At 39.3% G+C, this 19,135-nt stretch overlaps 1 long non-coding RNA gene across 1 annotated transcript in view; it reads right to left on the reverse strand.

Moving 5' to 3' along the window:
* Positions 1-17,759, reverse strand: part of LOC114274315 (uncharacterized) — a 37,400-nt gene extending 19,641 nt beyond the window's left edge. The window contains exon 1 of the long non-coding RNA XR_003633379.2: positions 17,562-17,759. This is a non-coding gene — a long non-coding RNA (uncharacterized LOC114274315). The remainder of the gene's footprint in view (positions 1-17,561) is intronic.
* Positions 17,760-19,135: the final 1,376 nt, after the last annotated feature.

Genomic DNA, 19,135 nt, shown 5'->3' on the forward strand with positions numbered 1-19,135 from the left:
AGCAGATGAAGCATGTGTGCAAGTTTGTCAGATTCAGGCAAATACCGGGTGCCGGTGTGTTTACAGTGAAATAATGCGTGTGATGTGTCAGCGTGTTTGGGGTGTTTCAGAACAGATATAGCAAGTGTGCAAATTTAACAGATTCTGACAGATACTGGGTGCCAGTGTGTATACAGTGAAATACAGTGAGTGCAGTGTGTTTGAGTGATTCAGGGTTAGTGCAGTGTGTGTGCATGTATCAGTCTCAAGCAGATATCAGTTGTATGCATGTTTACAGTCAACTACAGTCTATGGTATATCAAATTCAAGCAGTTAAAGAGTACAACTAACTATGACAGTTTTGTATCCTACATTGCGAAAAGTAAAGCAAAAGAAAGAAAGTTACCTCGGAAACGCTGAAGGAAAGGTGGGAGGTAGGCTCGCGCAGTAGTAGCTCAGGCGCCACGTGCCTCTCGAAGCTCCGGAACTGACGCAGGCCGTCGGGGGGCAGAACATGGATCGCCGGTCGGTAGGTCGCCGGGTGGAACGGGTGCTCGCCCAATGGTAGGAGCTCGACCCCGGGATCCATCTCGTGGTCTGGGGGAGTCCCGCCACGTGGAATGTCATCCGCCATGTCAGGAATGATGTGAAAATGGCCGGGAAAAAGGGAAACCGGGCCAGAATGCGAAGAGTCAACTAAAAAGTCAACTCCCGAGAGGGTCGGGAATGGCCGGGAAGGCCGGAATGTGAAAAGGCACGGGAATGAAGAGGAAAATGAGGGGAACAAACCCCGAAAAGGCGAGAACGCCAAACGAGACACCGAAACAAAAATGTGATCGGTTGAAAATGTCCGAAACGCGAAGAAAATCGCGAATCCGACGATGAAACGGGCGTAGAACGCGAAGAAACGGACGAAAAATGAGAGAAGAACACTCTAGAGAGAGAGAGCAAGAGTTTTCGGCGGTGGGAAAGTGAGGAAATAGGGTTTGAAGCCCTATTTTAAAACACCCGAAGTGAAAAGTCGAAACTGCCCCGAATCAGGAACTGTTTGCCGGTCGGCAACATTTTGTGCCGGCCGGCACAATATTGTGCCGATGGACTTATTCTGCAGCCGGTGGACAGCCGGCGGCCTCCTCTTCCGGCCGGTGGTGTTCCCACAACCGTGTTTAGGCTATATGAGAAGTTTTTGGTTTTCATAGCTCAAGAAAGTGCAAGAAAGTGCATCTCCGATGCTCAACCGGCCTCCGTTTTGACCTCGGGTCGTGTCTTCTGTGCGTAGCACTCCAATTCATACAAGGTGTATCCTTTTCGTATCCTTTTGACTTTTTACAAGATCCAAAAGTTGCCCCATGTGTATCGCATATCAGTCGCACTGTTTTGTGCATTTCGAATATCGTCGCATTGTTTTGTGCATTTCAAACCGTCGCACTGTTTTGTGCATTTCAAACCGTCGCACTGTTTTGTGCATTTCGAACCGTCGCACTGTTTTGTGCATTTCAAACCGTCGCGCTGTTTTGTGCATTGCATTCCGTTGTGCGGTTTCGCGCATCTCATTACATTACCTGCGTAGACCGCATGTTTGTAATCATTTCTTTACTTGCGTAGACCTCATGTTAATTACATTACCTGCGTAGACCGCATGTTTGTAATCATTTCTTTACTTGCGTAGACCGCATGTTAATTACATTACCTGCGTAGACCGCGTGTTTGTAATCATTTCTTTACTTGCGTAGACCGCATGTTAATTACATTACCTGCGTAGACCGCATGTTTGTAATCATTTCTTTACTTGCGTAGACCGCATGTTAATTACATTACCTGCGTAGACCGCATGTTTGTAATCATTTCTTTACTTGCGTAGACCGCATGTTTGTAATCATTTCTTTACTTGCGTAGACCGCATGTTAATTGTATTACCTACGTAGACCACATGTTTGTAATCATTTCTTTCCTTGCGTAGACCGCATGTATTGCTTGCGTAGACCGCATAATTGTTCAATTTCTTTCCTTGCGTAGACCGCATATTTATTGTCCAATTTCTTTACCTGCGTAGACCGCATGTATTGCTTGCGTAGACCGCATAATTGTTCAATTTCTTTCCTTGCGTAGACCGCATATTTATTGTCCAATTTCTTTACCTGCGTAGACCGCATGTATTGCTTGCGTAGACCGCATAATTGTTCAATTTCATTACTTGTGTAGACCACATATTTATTGCTCAATTTCTTTACCTGCGTAGACCGCATGTAATGCTTGCGTAGACCGCATAATTGTTCAATTTCTTTACTTGCGTAGAACGCATATTTATTGTTCAATTTCTTTACCTGCGTAGACCGCATGTATTGCTTGCGTAGACCGCATAATTGTTCAATTTCATTACTTGCGTAGACCACATATTTATTGTTCAATTTCTTTACCTGCGTAGACTGCATGTATTGCTTGCGTAGACCGCATAATTGTTCAATTTCATTACTTGCGTAGACCGCATATTTATTGTTCAATTTCTTTACCTGCGTAGACCGCATGTATTGCTTGCGTAGTCCGCATAATTGTTCAATTTCTTTACTTGCGTAGACCGCATATTTATTGTTCAATTTCTTTACCTGCGTAGACCGCATGTATTGCTTGCGTAGACCGCATAATTGTTCAATTTCATTACTTGCGTAGACCGCATATTTATTGTTCAATTTCTTTAGCTGCGTAGACCGCATGTATTGCTTGCGTAGACCGCATAATTGTTCAATTTCATTACCTGCGTAGACCGCATGTTTTGATTGCGTAGACCGCATATTTAATTTCATTACCTGCGTAGACCGCATGTTTTGATTGCGTAGACCGCATATTAATTTCAATACCTGCGTAGACCGCATGTTTTGATTGCGTAGACCGCATATTTAATTTCATTACCTGCGTAGACCGCATGTTTTGCTTGCGTAGACCGCATAATGGTTCGATTTCATTACTTGCGTAGACCGCATGTTTTGCTTGCGTAGACCGCATAATTTGTTGATTTCATTACCTGCGTAGACCGCATGCTCCACTTACATGTTTGTATTTCCACAGCATTGTTATGCTCCCCGCTTGCTTTGCGCTGTCACGCATTTCGAGTATACTACTATGCATGTTGCTAACGATATTGTACCTGTTAAGTTTGTTTTCTTTTCAGGCACGATATTGTATGTACGGTTCATTTAAGGCTGGTGCAACCAGACGAGCCGCACAGGTATTGTATCTCCCGAGTGAGACGTATTGAGAATTGCATAATTCTCTTACATCCTTTCTGCATTGTAGTGTAGTTTGGTGTATGCTAGCTTAAAACTGTTGCATGTTTGCTTCGTTACAGCTTTATTTGCATGATCATAAGTTATGTCCGGCTCTGTGCATTGTCTTGCATTTTGCCCCTGCCTTCGGGCGCATATCTTGATTGTCTTGCATGTTTGTCTGAGTCTTCGGCCTTGTCAAAAATGGGTCGTCTCTGGGCTTTGACATTCACTCCCGTCATTGTTATGACTTTCGAGTTCTGTCAAAGAGGGGCAACTGTAGACACCCCATTTTTGACCGTCCTCAAGACTTGGACGTCACCGCTTGGAACACTCGGTGATTATCCATGTTTGTGTTCGTTTGGAGTTCCCGGAGGCCTCGGCTCGCGCGCCTTGCCTCAGGATCTCCGGACTCGACCGTTTAGTGTCTGGTTTCACACCAAACACTTGCATCTTGCCTTGGAAGGGCAGGGAAGGGCTTGTAGACCATCCCCACCCACCACCGGCAGTGGCTAGAGGCCACCGGCTGGTTTTTGCTGCCACCGGCAATGTATATTGCCGGCCGGCACTATTTGTTGCCGGTCAGCACTTTTTAGTGCCGGCCGGCACTCCTTTTGGCCAAGATGGCATTTTTGGCCGGCCGATTACTATGCATCTGCTTTTGCAGATATTTTAAGACAGCTGTCTTGCTTTTGCATCCCTCCATACACGTGTATGGAGGGATCTCCCTCTTGTAAAGCTTGTCTTGTAAGCTTTACAAGACATATAGAGAGGGCCTTCTCTCTTAGAGGAGAAAAGAGGAGAGGGGTTAGAGAGTTTAGATATTTTGAGAGCAAAAACAACCATTGTTAAGCTCTGGTTTTAGGGTTTGAGTTAGATACAATTCCTATGTCTCTTTCTCTCTCTTTTGTGCTCAAGGTGTTTTGTGTCTTACTATTGCACACAAACACCTAGTGTTTCACCTTCCTCTTGGAACTGAGGTTCTAAGGGACTGATTTTGAAGTTTTGGTGTTGGATTCAAGCTAAAGGAAGCCATTGGAGCACCATTTGTGAAGGGATCATCGAGGGTAAGAAACTTACACCTTTATTCCCATTTTTGCATTGATTTTCCACCTATCTTAGAGATGTTTTTGTGCTTATTGTATAACATAAAAAAGTTCTATTTTTGGGCCCTCTTTATTGTTTATTAAGAGTGTTTTGTTGTTTGAGGGTGGTTGACCCCCCTTAGGCCTTGAAAGGCCTCATTTTGGGCCATTTTGTGCTAGCTCCGGGATTTTGGTGTTGGGGTCTCTTCACCACTAAAATCTTGAGGGATTTCAGTGGTGAAGATGATGCCTTGAAGTCCCAAGAAGGAGAGGGCCACCCCCTCTCCTTGTTGTCCTTGAAAAGGGCATGTTTTGGCCTCTTGAGAGAGCATTATGCTTGAGTGTGTGTTGAGCATGTTTAGGCTATTTTTCATGCTTATATATCCATAATATAACATGATTTTAAATTGGTTTTGGTACTCCATGCATGCTTAGCATAGTTGCCTTGTAATGCCTTGTTATGCCTTAACATGTCTTGGGTTGTTAGCCTTTGTTAGAGCATGTTTTAGGCTTAGTCTTGTGAAGATTTTGTGCATGTTTTGCCATGTTCTAGGTCTGTCCTAGGTTGTTTGGGTTGATTTTGGCATGCTTGATATAGCTCCTTTGTATTTGGGCTTGTTGGCCTTAAGTATGTGCATGTGTAGCATGACATCTTTGCATCGATTTGGAGATTTGGGGTCCCCCCACATGTTATTTCAATCCCATTTCCATGCTTGTTTGATTGCCTTGCATGCCTCTTTAATGCTTTGGAAGCTTGTGTAGCAATGCTCCATGTTTTGACCATTATGCATGCCTTTGTTTTGAGTCATTTGGATGCCATCTAAGTGGTCCTTAGGCCTTGTATTAATGTCCCAAAACTCTGTTTTTGGTCAATGATTTCATGCCATGTTTGGTCTTGCTAAGTGTAGTCCAACGCTCCATTGGTTTGCTTTGAGCACTTAGGCCATTTGTTGCATGGTTGGCTTGATTTATTGCTTGGTTTGGCACCATGTTTTAGCATGATTTCAATGCTTATGTTGCATGCTAATTAGTCCATGATCCCCCCTTTCAAATGTGTTTGAGGGTTGTTCAACTTGTGCCCAAGTGTTGGCCTTTCAATATGTGTATGTGTGCATGTGTATTTGGCCCCTCATTTTAGCATTTTGGCTACTGTTTTAGGCCTATTTAGAGCTGCCTAATTCATGTTTAAGTCCATCTTTGCATCCATTTGCATTGCCATATGTATGCTTGTATGCTTGCATAAGTTAGTTGCCATGCCATGTTGCATCCTTAGCTTGTATGCTTAGGTTGCATTGCATCTTGCATGCATGCCTTGTTCCTTGACTCGATGATAGGAATTGGGCCTTGTTTGGTTTGATTGGCTTGCATTGCATTTGAAATCAAAGTTGCATACTTGATTCTTTGGGCCATCATGCATGGAAATGCGTGATTGGTGGTCCGAGAATCGAGGCACATGCCCCTTTGAGTCATTATCATGATAAGGGACATGGTTGGTGCATATATGCCTTGAATTGTGCTGCCATGCTTTGCCTTGCCCTCTATTGCTGTCATTTGCAGATTCTGCAGGAACACTCTGCCGACCGGCATTGTAAGGTGCCGACCGGCAACAATTTCTCTGCCGACAGCTTCATTTTGTGCCGATGGCCATACACCACTGCCGGTGGTAATTCCACTCAGCCGGTGGCACTCCCCAGTGTCCAGGGATGCAGTCCCGAGGTTTTGACAGCCTCCAGAGGAGTGAATGAAGGAAAATAGAGGCAGCCTATGCATGGCGGCGCGTTTCCCAAGGTAGTTTATCTGTTTTCTTAGCTTAATTTAATTTGTTAATTAAATTAATTAATTTGTAATTATTAATTAGCTTGCGTAGTTAATTAATTTGTAATATTTATTTGGTCCCTCCAAGCGAGGGCAAATCTGTAATAAGTGTGCGTGTGTGTGATGCATGTCTTCCAATCCCCACTTCTTTCTTCCCTTTTATTTACCTGCTTACGATGGTAGATTAGGGCACGTTTAATTCAGCATACCTTATGCTATGCATGTGTGCATCCATGCATTTGTATTGCATGCATTAGGCTCGGTACATCACGCTAACTGCATTTGTACTTCAATTCAAAAATTGAATATGTGATAGTTGATCGCATTTCGTATGCCATGCTTAGGTTAGCCGAGCCTATCTAATTGCATCCTGTATGTGTTGCATTAGGCAATTTAACATGAACTAGGACACGCATGTTTGCTAACTAGTTTACTGTTTTGGCACGGAGTACGATGTAAGTATTTATGCTTAGCATCTCGCATGGGTGTGAATGTTAACATGACAGTATGATTGCCATGCGGCTAAATGCTTATGTGTTATGAACTGCTTGGATGCCTGTGGGTGAAGGTTGGATTGTTTGAGTTGGAAAAACTCATTGAAATCCGTATTTTAGCCTACTTGCGAGTAGCAAATTTCAAAACATTTTCCAAAACAAACGGATATGCAATGTTTCTTTCCAAATTAGGCAATCTAGTCTATACTTGTTTGCTGCGCGCATAACATAGTAATTCTAGGCTAATAAGTGGAATAAGAACACATAACGTTTTCAAAATCGGATATCATGGTTAGTAGAGGCCGGTCTTCGGACCGGGCGAAAGGGGGTGCTCATAGCTGACCTTCCCGATCGTACCCAAGCTCCCGAGCCGAGACAACTCCGGTGATGACGGACATGTGGCCTTCGGCACCGAGTCAGGGTTTCCTAAATTTCCCCATTTTAAAAAAATATTTAGGTGGCGACTCTGTATCTGGCAAAGCAGTCCATGTTTGACACTACTTTTCAAAAAATCTGTTTTCTCAAACGATTTGCCGGATTTGGACTCTTTGGTTCAAGATTAAGAACCGCGACACAAATCGCGAGTCCGAACTGTAGCGAAGGCCCCACGCGGGCACGTCTACACACATTGAAGGAGCATCAAACACAAGCATATAGGCATGTTAGAAGGACTGAAATAACATGGTAAATGGTTCCAAACCACTGAAATAATGCAAGTAATGCATGCTCATGGTCCATGTACTTGAGACTCACATTCCAAGAATGCAAAGAGACTATACTAACCATGCCATGGTCGACCAAAGCAACCCAAAACAGAACTTCAACATGCTAAAACAAGCACAAAAGCTTCACAAAGCTAAGCCTAAATCATGCTAGAACAAGGGTCTAAACCTAAAGCGTGTTAAGGCAAAAATGTGGCATTGCAAGACATGAATGCAAGGCATGCAAGGTGTGTCCAAACCAACATGAAACAAAGGTAATACATGGCAAAATACTACCAAATAACAGTTAAGGCATGGTCAACATGAACCTAAACTAGGTGCTCACACATGAGGCAAAAATGGACCTTTTCAAGGACAACAAGGAGAGGGGGTGGGCCCCTCCTTCTTAGGGCCTCAAGGAACCATCCTGACCATTGAAATCCCTCAAGATTTCAGTGGTGAGGAGGGCGCCAAACAATGTGGTCCCGGAGCTCACCAAAATGGCACAAAAATATAGCCTAACAAGGCTTAAGAGGGGTCAAACAACCCCAAAGCTTAAAACACCCTTAACCAACTATTTGAAGCACTAAAAAATAGAACTTTTATATGTTATATGCTAAGCTAAAAAATAGTTGCAAGATAGGTGAAAAAGCTATGCAAAAATGGGGAATAAAAGGGGTAAGTTCTTACCCTTGTTGACCTTCTTCAAGAACAATGCTCCAGCTGGTCCTCAAAGCTCAAAACCAGTCAAGAACACCAAGAACAACCCTCTGGCCCCTCAGCAACCAAGAGAAGGTGTAGAACTAGGTGTTTGTGCACAAAAGTAAGACAAAACACACACAAGGCAAGAGAGAGAGAGAGAAGTATAGAGATAAGATAGACACTATGACCTAACCCTAATATCAAAGCTCCTCTGGCCTTTTTTTGTAACCCTAATGGAGGGAGAAGAGCCTCCCTCTTATGGAGATCACTCTTGCAAAGCTTCTCAAGTAAGCTAGTCAAGAGGGAGATCCCTCCATACACGTATGGAGGGGAGCAAAGTGGGTGCCAGCTATCATAGCTGGTACAAAAATATCTGAAAAAGTAGATGAACAGTGGTCGGCCAGCCAAAAATGCAATTTGACCAAAATAGATGGTCGGTCGACCATCTATAGTGCCAAACACTTGGCCGATGGCAACAAAACACAGCCGGTGGCCTCAAGCCATGGCTGGTGGAGTGTGGGGATGGCCAACAAGCCATTCCCTGCCCTCCAAAGCAAAAACACAAGTGTTTGGTGCAAAACCAAACACAAAACAGTCGAGTCGAGAGATCCTGAGGCAAGGCGCGTAGCCGAGACCTCCGGGAACTCAAGACGAATACAAACAAGGATGATCACCGAGTGTTCAGACGGTGACGTCCAAGTCTTGAGGACGGTCAAAAATAAGGTGTCTACATTATGTTATTACATTTTTTTGACGAGTCTATTCGGTTTCAAAAGATTTAGTAACTTTTTATTTTCAGTTGCCCCCAATAAACTCAACTCATATATTATTTTATTTTCAGAATTTCAATAGTTGGGATTTCACACTTTGAAGAATGGCTCTATCTCTCTGAATTTATATTGTGTTTAACTACATAGCATTTTATAGTATGAAGGCACCTGGTTGAGTTTGATATATGTTTTTGCAGATTTTGTTGAGGAAATAGTTGATATGATCGAGCGGGTGATGTTGGGAGCAAAATATTATGTTGCTCTTTTTTTTTTTTTTTTAAGACTTGAATTTTTTAGTACAGTATATTTAAGGATGGTTAATGGATAATGTCTATTATAAATTTAATTAATTCGTTAATTTTGTTATTTTTCATTAACAAAAAATTGTTTGATGCTTGTAATTAATTTTTTTGTTGTAGCAAACACGTATATGATTTTTTTTTTAAGAAATAATTATTTGCGATAGTAAAATAATGGTCGCTAAAAGTGTTTTTTATTTTTTTAAATTTTTTTTGCGACGGCAAAATAGCTATCGCAAAAAGTAGTTTAGGTGGTCGCAAATAATTTGCGACCGTCGCTTTGCCGTCGCAAAAAGTATTTGCCACCCCCACATTTGCGTCCCCCATTTGCGGTTGCATAGGCCGTCGCAAAAAGTCTTTTACGACTGTATTTTTATTATTTGCGACGGCTTGTGGCGGTCGCAAAAAGTGTTTTTTTTAGTAGTGAGCACAACTCTTTCAACACTAGTAGAAATATAAAACATCCCTATCAAATTGCTGGATTAACTGTGCAAAGATAAAATTGAATAACTGTCCTATGAGGCTATGACTCGTAAATTGTTCATCTATCATCTCAAATAACTTGTGATTTGATATAATTTGGAATTAATTTTTGAAATTGGGATGCACATGCAAGACATAAATTAATATTTGATCTTTGTATCCCGCTAACAACAAAATCAAAAGAAAAATATTAGAAGTTTCAACTAGACTCAGCATTGTTGAAACAGATATGGGAACAAAAAAAAAAAAAAAAAAACAAAGTCACAATGTGTAATTAAAATACAAACATGTTCAGAGTGTGATGCGTAAGATACAAAAAGGCAATGCAGATGAGCATTGCATTAACACAGAACAATGATCCATGTGAAACCATACATAACATAGATGTGGTGAAGAAAAATAAAAATGAAAAAATGAGAAAGAATGTCATTATAGCATAAAACTAAAAATTAAGAATAATGCTATATGTACCAATTAATGTACTAACGGATGATGTGGCATAATTTTAGAAGTTTTGGGTATTTGTAATTTGTTTAATAGGCGGGGTCAGTAACAATGGCATAACACTAGTTGGTACACTAGTGCGTACATTAATTGGTGCACGTAGCACTACCGAAAAATTAATTGTTAACAAACAATCAATGTGCTAATAAATAACACATAAATTAACCATCCACACGCTTGGTTCAACTCAACTAAGACTTAATTTAAAAAAAGACATAAATTAGACTTCCACATTTCACTAAAAGCATAAATAGCATTCACATCATAGATGGCCACCAATATATCCTTAATGTTCAGAGATTTTATTAAATATAAACTCCAATCCCATTTCAACTATACCTGATTTCAGCCATACACCAACAACATAAAAGTCCAAATTCCAATGTTACCTTGTACAAAATAAGTAGGAAAAGTAACCAATTAGTCCTATTTTTCCTAGAAAAATACTAACAAGTCGAATAAATTTTCTAGTAGGAGAATTAAGTCCTACTTTGCAAATTTTGTTCCAAAGTAGTTCAATACTAATTCTTTCTTTCAACTTTACCCCTTGTCATGGCCATTAATCACTATACACATAACTCAGTGATCATTGACACATTTCTATCACCCTTTTTTTCCTTTCTCTCATCCATCTTTACCAATTCAACATTAATTTTGATCCACAGGTAATCCCCATTAGCAACCCAGCCACCATGAACAATTGTATTTGTTGTTGTCAAAATAAATATGAATCAATAAAAAGGTAAATTAAAGGTAAAATATGAATCAATTCACAACATCAAAGAAAAAAATGTTTGAATCAAAATTATAATTGTACTAAAGGTGATTGTCAAAAAAAAATTGCTAAAATAATCTCATACTAAACAGCGATGATTTATTACGCTAAAATGGTAGGAAGAGGGTGAGTGGGTGGGTGGGTGGGTTTATATGAGCATCTTCACCAAGAAGAAGCTATGAGTATACTGATATTGACAACACATGTTTGCTGCAAATGCCAGGAGTTAGCTATAAAGCAAGCTATCATTTTTGCTCCCAACGCAGATGAAGCAAGAAATACAAGAGTAGGTTTCGTTGCCATCAATGTCACAAGGACAAAGCTAAAGTGAGACGTATAGAGTGATGCTTTTAAAGGCGAAAGTGCAACGCAAGGCATTTTACCCTTGTTGAGGCGAGGCGTAAGCCTTTTGAATTTTTTAATTTTTATAAAATACAAAATTAATTTAATATAGCATAAAACAAGTAAAAAAACAAATAAGAATTAGCAAATAAAATTCATAAAAGTCATTCTAAGCATAAAATCAAAATTAATTAATAAATTCAAGTATTATAAGAGCTTTCTAAGTCATTCTTATTAATACTATAATAAAAAAATAACTTAAGTAAGTTATAATAATAATAATAATAATAGAAGAAGAAGAATGGAATAATAATAATAATAATAATAAATTAAAGAAGAAGAAACTAAGTTATAATAATATTAATAATAGTCTAGATGAGTACAAAACAAAAGGATACATAAATACTGTCTCTATAGATATTTGAAACGACGATACAAAAACAGAGAAACAACGAGAGAGAGAGAGAGAGAGAGAGAGAGAGAGAGAGAGTCAACTCGAGAGAAGGCGAGAGATAGACTTCGTACCTTGAAACCCTAGTTCGTTGGAGAAGATTAAAAGACTGATTTGAAGTTGTTGGGACTCTGATTTGAAGAAGATTGACTTAAAGGTAAATACTCTATCGTTTCCGTTTTTTATTTTTGAAATCTAACTCCTCCAAGGCTTGAGCCACACCATCGGATGTGTAAAACGCGCATAAAACGCGAGAAATGCATACGTCTCTGAGATTGAGGCATGCGCATAGCTGGAGTCTCACCTAAAAAAGAACGCATCTGTGCATTTCTGCTGCACCTCACCTCAAGTCGCACCTCGTTTGTGCCTTTGAAAACCTTAGTATAGAGGGAGTGCAGATGCAATAAAATTTTAGTATGGCATTTTCATAATAAAATTTTAAAAGGTAAAGGAGGAATATAAGAAAAATAGGACTTTTTTGAAAATATTTATGAAAAGTAGGACTGAATTGTTGTATAAAAACTTGATAGGACTGAACTGTATTTCCATTGGAAAAGTAGGACTCATCTATTACTTTTCGAATAAGTAAACAAATAAGTATTCATAGAGGCGCTGAAGTTGGTCATTTTCATTTATTAATGATAAATTAATAGTGCTTCTGATACAAAGAGTGTGAAGTTCCTCATGGGAGTGATGTCTTTTACTCAACCCTACCCACTACCTTGCTGAAAAAAAAGGTCCTAAGGGAAAGGAAGTGTGAATAGAAACCCATGAACTCATCAATAAAATTCAAGAAAGAAAAGGCCACCACCATATGTAACGTTAACATGCTCTCTAGTCTCAAATTAATCAATATGTATTCTGATTTCATGTTTATAGAAGGGCGGGCAAGACCAAATTAAGATTGGCAAATACATACCTGACAAGAGTAAAAATCACTTTATTATTGTGAAGTCATGCTATATCATCCAATACTCAACTAATGTTTAGTCCAAAGATACACATTGTACTAAATTTGGTGGCAACAAAAAAACAAGGTTACTCTGAGAGCTTTAATTCCATTAAGAATACTATTTTCGGCACAATCCATTTTACCCCATTTGGCATGGCCGAGAGCACTTTATCTCATGCCTTTCAAAAATAGCCAAATACCATCCCCGTGATTTTGGCACTAAAGTGCTACCATTACATTTTCCGTCTATACAGATAGATATTGTGAAACACGCACTTGTTAAGAGAATACGATGAAAAAAAATTAATCAAGTCAAATCTAATCGTTATCTTCATCTTCCCCTGCCATGTCCATCCTCCTCCCTCACCTCCCTCATCATTCCTCTTTGATTTGCTTTCTTACCTCCCATTCTTCTTCAAAAGATCCACACCAAGAAGACCCTTGTCCCAGGACTTCCAGTCCAGGCTTCTCCTTTATAAAAGCCTCCATTTCCACCCCCACCCAATGTACAGTTGCTTCCTAAATTCATTTAATAGAGAAATCATTAACCCTTAGAGTTCTTATGTAACATTTTTCCCAACTATAATGATTTTATTTTATTTTATTTTATTTTTTGATCAACAACAACAAAGATATATTAAGGCACAAGGCCAAAAAGAAGTGAGGATGAGGCATCCTCTACATGAAAGAAAAAACAGCGAAAAGAAAAACAAAAAAACACTCAGTGACATCTACAAAATACAAACTGACACCCAATCTGCAGCAAGCATAAAAAGTGGAATCCCTCGGAACACTAAACTCGCCGAGGCCCAAAAAGACTCCAAGTATCTCACTCTTTCCCATAAAAAATCTATATCACGAGAAACTCCTTCGAAGACACGCCCATTTCTTTCCAACCAAATGACCTAGAAAATTGCAAAGACAACACAACTCCAAAGAACTTTAGCCCTCTTCTACCTTCCCAAAACTTGAAAATCAAATATATCATTTGAGTACTTCCTTTTGGCGCCACCCACATCACATTGCCCAATCCAAACACCCTATGCCACAAATGCCCAGCCACGAGCAGTGCAAAAAAAAAAAAAAAGATGATCCAGAGATTCTCCACTCTTACAACACATGCACCATTGAGGATTAAGATACCGCGAATGTCTTTGTAATGAATCATTTGTCAAAATGCCTCCCTGAACCAAGATCCACATGAATACCTTCATCTTAAGAGGAACACATGCCTTCCAAATCTTCTTATGAAACAGAAATTGAGGTACATGAGGATTGTCAACGATTTTGTCAAGAAAAGATTTACAAGTAAAAGAACCCGACAAATGAATACTCCAAACCCACCAATCCTCCAAATTTGAAATCAAAGAAACGTTTTCGAGCCTTGACAATAGAGATACCAATTCCCGAACTTCCCTCTCATGAAGATTCCTGAGAAAATTAAAATTCCAGGAAAAAAGAGCCAACAAAGAACATGACATGGACGCAATAAAACAATTATGAGACTAAGAAACTCTATACAAAAGTGGAAAGGACACCGCAAAGGAAGAAGAACCCACCCAAGCATCCTCCCAAAATTTGGCCACTTCCCCATTACCCACCCTCACAAAAATGGATCGAGACCAGACTGGATAAATTTGAGAAATTGATTTCCAAGGAGCACGCCCACTACCCCTAGTGACCACCTGAGTCCCTACCATTAACATGAGTCCCATATTTACTTTTAATAACCGCATGCCATAGTGAGTCACACTCAATTGGAAATCTCCATAACCACTTACCAGCAAAGTCATGTTTCTAGCCACAATATTACCAATGGCCAAACCCCTCTTTCTTCTTAGGTAAGGACATCGTCTCCCATTTCATCACATAATCCTTCTTTCCTTCAACCCTCCCTTCCCTCCCCTTCCTAGAGAAAATCCCGCATCAACTTTTCTAGAGGTTTTGCCACCTTGACCGGAATCTTGAACAAATGAAAGAAATAAATTGGAATTCGACTTAGCATTGTCTTAACCGACGTGTACCTACCCCCTCGGGAGAGTAAAATCCCTACTCCACCCTTCTAACCTCTTACCTATCTTTTCCATAACTGGATTTCAAAACGCTTTACCTCTTGGGTTACCCCTCCCAATAGGAGTCCCAAATACTTCATTGGAAATGTCTCAATACCACACCCGAGTAGCTCAGCCACTCACTGAATCTTACTTAAATCTGCATTAATACTTGCTACACTACTTTTCTCTAAATTTACCCTAAAGACCCGAGAGCACCTCAGAAAGCCTCACCACCGAAAAGAGGTTAACCATTTGACTCTCGTCCAACGTAGAGAAGAAAATAGTGTCATCCGCAAACTGCAGATGTGTCAAACTAGTCCTATCTCTACCGACTTGTAAGCCTTCAAACAGACCTGCCTCATTAGCCCTATCCACCATCCTTCCTAACACATCCACTACCAAAATGAAGAGAAAATGAGATAAAAGGATCTCCTTGTCTCAGCCCTCGAGATGCCTATTTTTGATGATTGGCACCCCAACTATAATGATTGGCACTCTACTTTTGATGATGCCTTCGTGGACAATGTACCCATTTCAAAAAAAAAAACCCAAGGGGTTGGCCTGGTAGCAAGGCCTTAGGTCTTGAGGGTATACTCTCTCCAAGGTTTAGGGGTCAGAGCCTCTTAGGTGCTAACAATTCCTTAAGACCATTTGACTGGGGCAAAACTCTTGAATTAACTATGGTGCACTTGCAAGAAACTCCTTGCCGACGGCCTGTGCACCCCTGGGGATTAGTTAGGTTTTGATCCGGACACCCCGGTGCCAATCAAAAAGGTATCCATTTCAAATTAATGGTTTCTCTTATTCTGGTTTTGGATGTAGCTCTCTATTTCCCAAGTATAATTTGTATATAACAAGTATTGCATTTTGGGATTCCCTTGTCATTCCGTACATACCAATTGGATATATGTATATGTATACCAGTGCATATATAATTGCTACAATTGCATATATATGTGTATCGAAGAAGTATGAACACTTCTACCGACACGACACTAGTCGAACACTTCCTAACTCTTAAACACATGAAACACGTTATATAGAAAAATTGTCCTACAACCACTAATATAATATTTAAAAATGTCATATAATAAAAATGTCCTACATTTTTTAAAATTGGCATGTCCGTGTGTCTGTGTTTGTGTCCGTGTCCGCGTCTGTATCCGTACTTTTTAGTTGGAAACTAAAGTTAGAAGTGTAAATAAGGATATGGCCTTTGAATTTATTAATAGAAGCTGAAAAAGGTGTCCAATTACAATGATCCACTTTTGAAAGAATATGGATCCTATGGGATCAAGATATGCTGAATGTAATGTGCATTAGCATGAATGACCAGCACCCATGGTAGGTTTGTGGGGCTCTGTTAAATGGCCCAGGTACATGCACGACTCCAATGACTGATTTGTGAGGGCTGAGTTCGATGATCTTAAATATTAAGGAAAGCAATTCGCATGAGCAAATGGTCAGGTGCTTCGGGAGGATGATAGAGCTCTCATCAATGAGGCTTGGACCATGAAAGTCCTAATGGCTGAGGCAAAATTCCTCCCTGCAGGAATATGTGACCATCATAGCCCTATCTAGGTTAAAGTGTTGCCTGCCCCTATTAAGCAAAAGAAGAAGTTCACATTTTTCGGCTGTTGGGCTAACCACCCTCAATTCTTGGTTGTTATTGCCAGGGTTTGGAGAAACCATGTTCGGGGCACTCCCATGTTTTCTCTATGCCAAAAGCTGAAAATGCTAAAAGTTGAATTGAAGAAGCTAAACCAATTTAACTATGGTGACATCTCAAAGAAGGTGGAGAAAGTTAGATCTCAAATTTCAGGCAGCCCATAAAAGTTTTGATACCAACCCCAATGATGCAGATTTGATTGGGGTAGAGAAAAAAGCAACTATATATAATGAGCTATGCCGGAATGAGGACAGCACACTAAAGCAGAAGGCTTGAGTTCAATGGCTCAATTTGGGGGACCAAAACAATCCATTATTTTTCATTTTTATTTTTTATTTTGATTGGCAATGGGATGTTTGGATCAAATCCCAACTAATCCCCAGGAGTGCACAAGCCCTCGGCAAGGAGAAAAAAAACTCCATTATTTTTCAAGTTATCAATCAAAGAAGGGGCAGAAATATGATTATGGGTATAACAAGGGATGATGGAGTTTCCATTACTGATGATGCCAAGTAAATGCTAAGATTATTACCTATTTTCAGAACCTGCTAGGCTATAATGGAGGCCGTGCTGGGCAAGCATAGAAGACATGAACTTGTACTAAAAGTGATCAACTAAATGATGCACAGAAACAGAAATTGGACATGGATGTTGCCGTTGAAGGGATTAAAGAAACATAGTTCTCTCTCAAAGATGAGAAATCTCCTGGCCCCAATGGCTGTAGTGCCATGTTCTTCAAGATAGCTTGGCCTGTCATTTATAACAACGTATTTTATTCTATTACATCTTTCCTTTTCTTTTCTTTTTTTCAATTCTGGTGATGCTATCTTGAAAGAAATTACCTCTACTCTAATCACTTGGTTCCTAAGGTCCCTAATCCTACAAAACTAAATGAGTATGACCCATTTCTTGCTGCAACACAACACCCTATACAAGTGTACCTAACAACAGATTGAAGTCCCCCCTCCCATCTATTATTGATCTAGCCCAATCAGCCTTTGTTTCAAGCTTGATTCATATTAAACACAAAAGGTATTGAACCGATCAATTACCACACAATTCCATTAGGACAAATATGCCACTAAAGCAAAAAAAACTTGATATCAACACGGAATATAATTGATATAAAAGCAGCATAAATGCCAACAGAGAAGGCATGGAAAGGTGCCAGACCAATAAACATCATTACATAGGTACTAATGATATACCCAAAGTAGTTAATTTACCTCGATTATGTGCTAGATTTCAGCCTAGAAATGACTACTTCAATGTGGGCAATCCCATCCCAGACAAAAGCTTGAAATTCCATAGTACCACCATCAACCGCAGCAGCATCCCTGACATCAAAGGTAATATAATACAAAAAACCAGCAACACCAGCGAGGTTTACCTTGACAGCCTTCACAAACTCCAAATTCGTATGCAACACACATATTTTACCATACAAAGCTAATTAAAAACATTGTCTAATATATGTATAGATGTTATATATATATTCTCAATCAAAAAAAAAAAAAAAAGCACACACATAACAAACAAAACAAAACAAACTTCAATTGAATAAAGAGATACACCTCTTTCTCATTGTATTCCTTAAGAGCTAATTCGGAAAAAGATTTGAGGTCGTCGGCAATTGCATCAAAATTATAAAGAGGGACTGTTGTACCGCAAGCAAAGGAAATTAATGTATGTATGTATGTATGTATGTAAAGCCCACAAATTAATATTACAATAATAACAATAATAATAATAATAATAATAATAATAATAGTAGTAGTAGTAGTAGTAGTAGTAGTAGTAGTAGTAGTAGTAGTAGTAGTAGTAGTAGTAGTAGTAGTAGTAGTAGTAGTAGAAATTTAATATATGATTGAGAAGAAAATTGAGATAAATGAATCAAAGCGCACAAAAACAAACACACACTTACATCGCTTTCAGTGATCTGTCGATTATATTCTTGGTATTCCCTATCAGTAAACTCATGCTTTCCATCACTGTCATCTTCCACATCTGAATCATCGTAGTTATAAACTACAACTTTTGATCTAGGGTCTTCTTTTTCTTTTTCTTTTTCTTTTTCTTTTTCTTCTTCTGCTGATGAACAAAGCGATGGTCGTGAACCGTAATCCTCGCACCTTTGCTTCTTTGCCGGTGAATCTCTAATCTCCCATTTGGAATCCTTCCTTTCAATGCACAGATCGGAAGCCATACACACCTTCCAGCACAGATAATATGAGAACGACAATGAAAACCTAGACAACCGACGGACAAGGCAGCTCAACCCAACCTAAAACAAAAACACCAGACCCGATGCAAAATAAAATAGGGCCATGGGCCCATCTACCTTTAAATAGAATTTGAGTAAAAAATTAAGAGTGATATGATTGATATTAAATAATTTATTAAATTTTTTTATATAAGTGTGAGATTTATAGATATGTGAATTTGTGTAAATCTTATGTGTATGTAAGATGCTTGGTAGATTATTTGAGATCTATAGTATTTTTTAAAAATTAAAATAAAAAGGCCAAATTTTTTAAACTTTTTAAAAATTCGATATCCAGCTAATGGACTGACTAATTTCTTCATCCACTAACGTGTTTAATTAAAGTCGGGGCTTTTGGCCCTATCCTCAAAAAATTATATGCACTTACAAACCATAGAGAATGCACACCTTCATATCTTACATCTAGACCACCAGACCAACCTTTTCAAAATTATATTTTACTCTCTCGTGATTTAAGACTTCAGTATAATTAAGAATGGAAATAAAATATAAAATACAACTAAATTAAAGAAGAAT

The sequence above is a fragment of the Camellia sinensis genome, chromosome 11 (genome assembly GCF_055761805.1).
Source record: "Camellia sinensis isolate YWXY chromosome 11, ASM5576180v1, whole genome shotgun sequence".
NCBI lineage: Eukaryota > Viridiplantae > Streptophyta > Magnoliopsida > Ericales > Theaceae > Camellia > Camellia sinensis.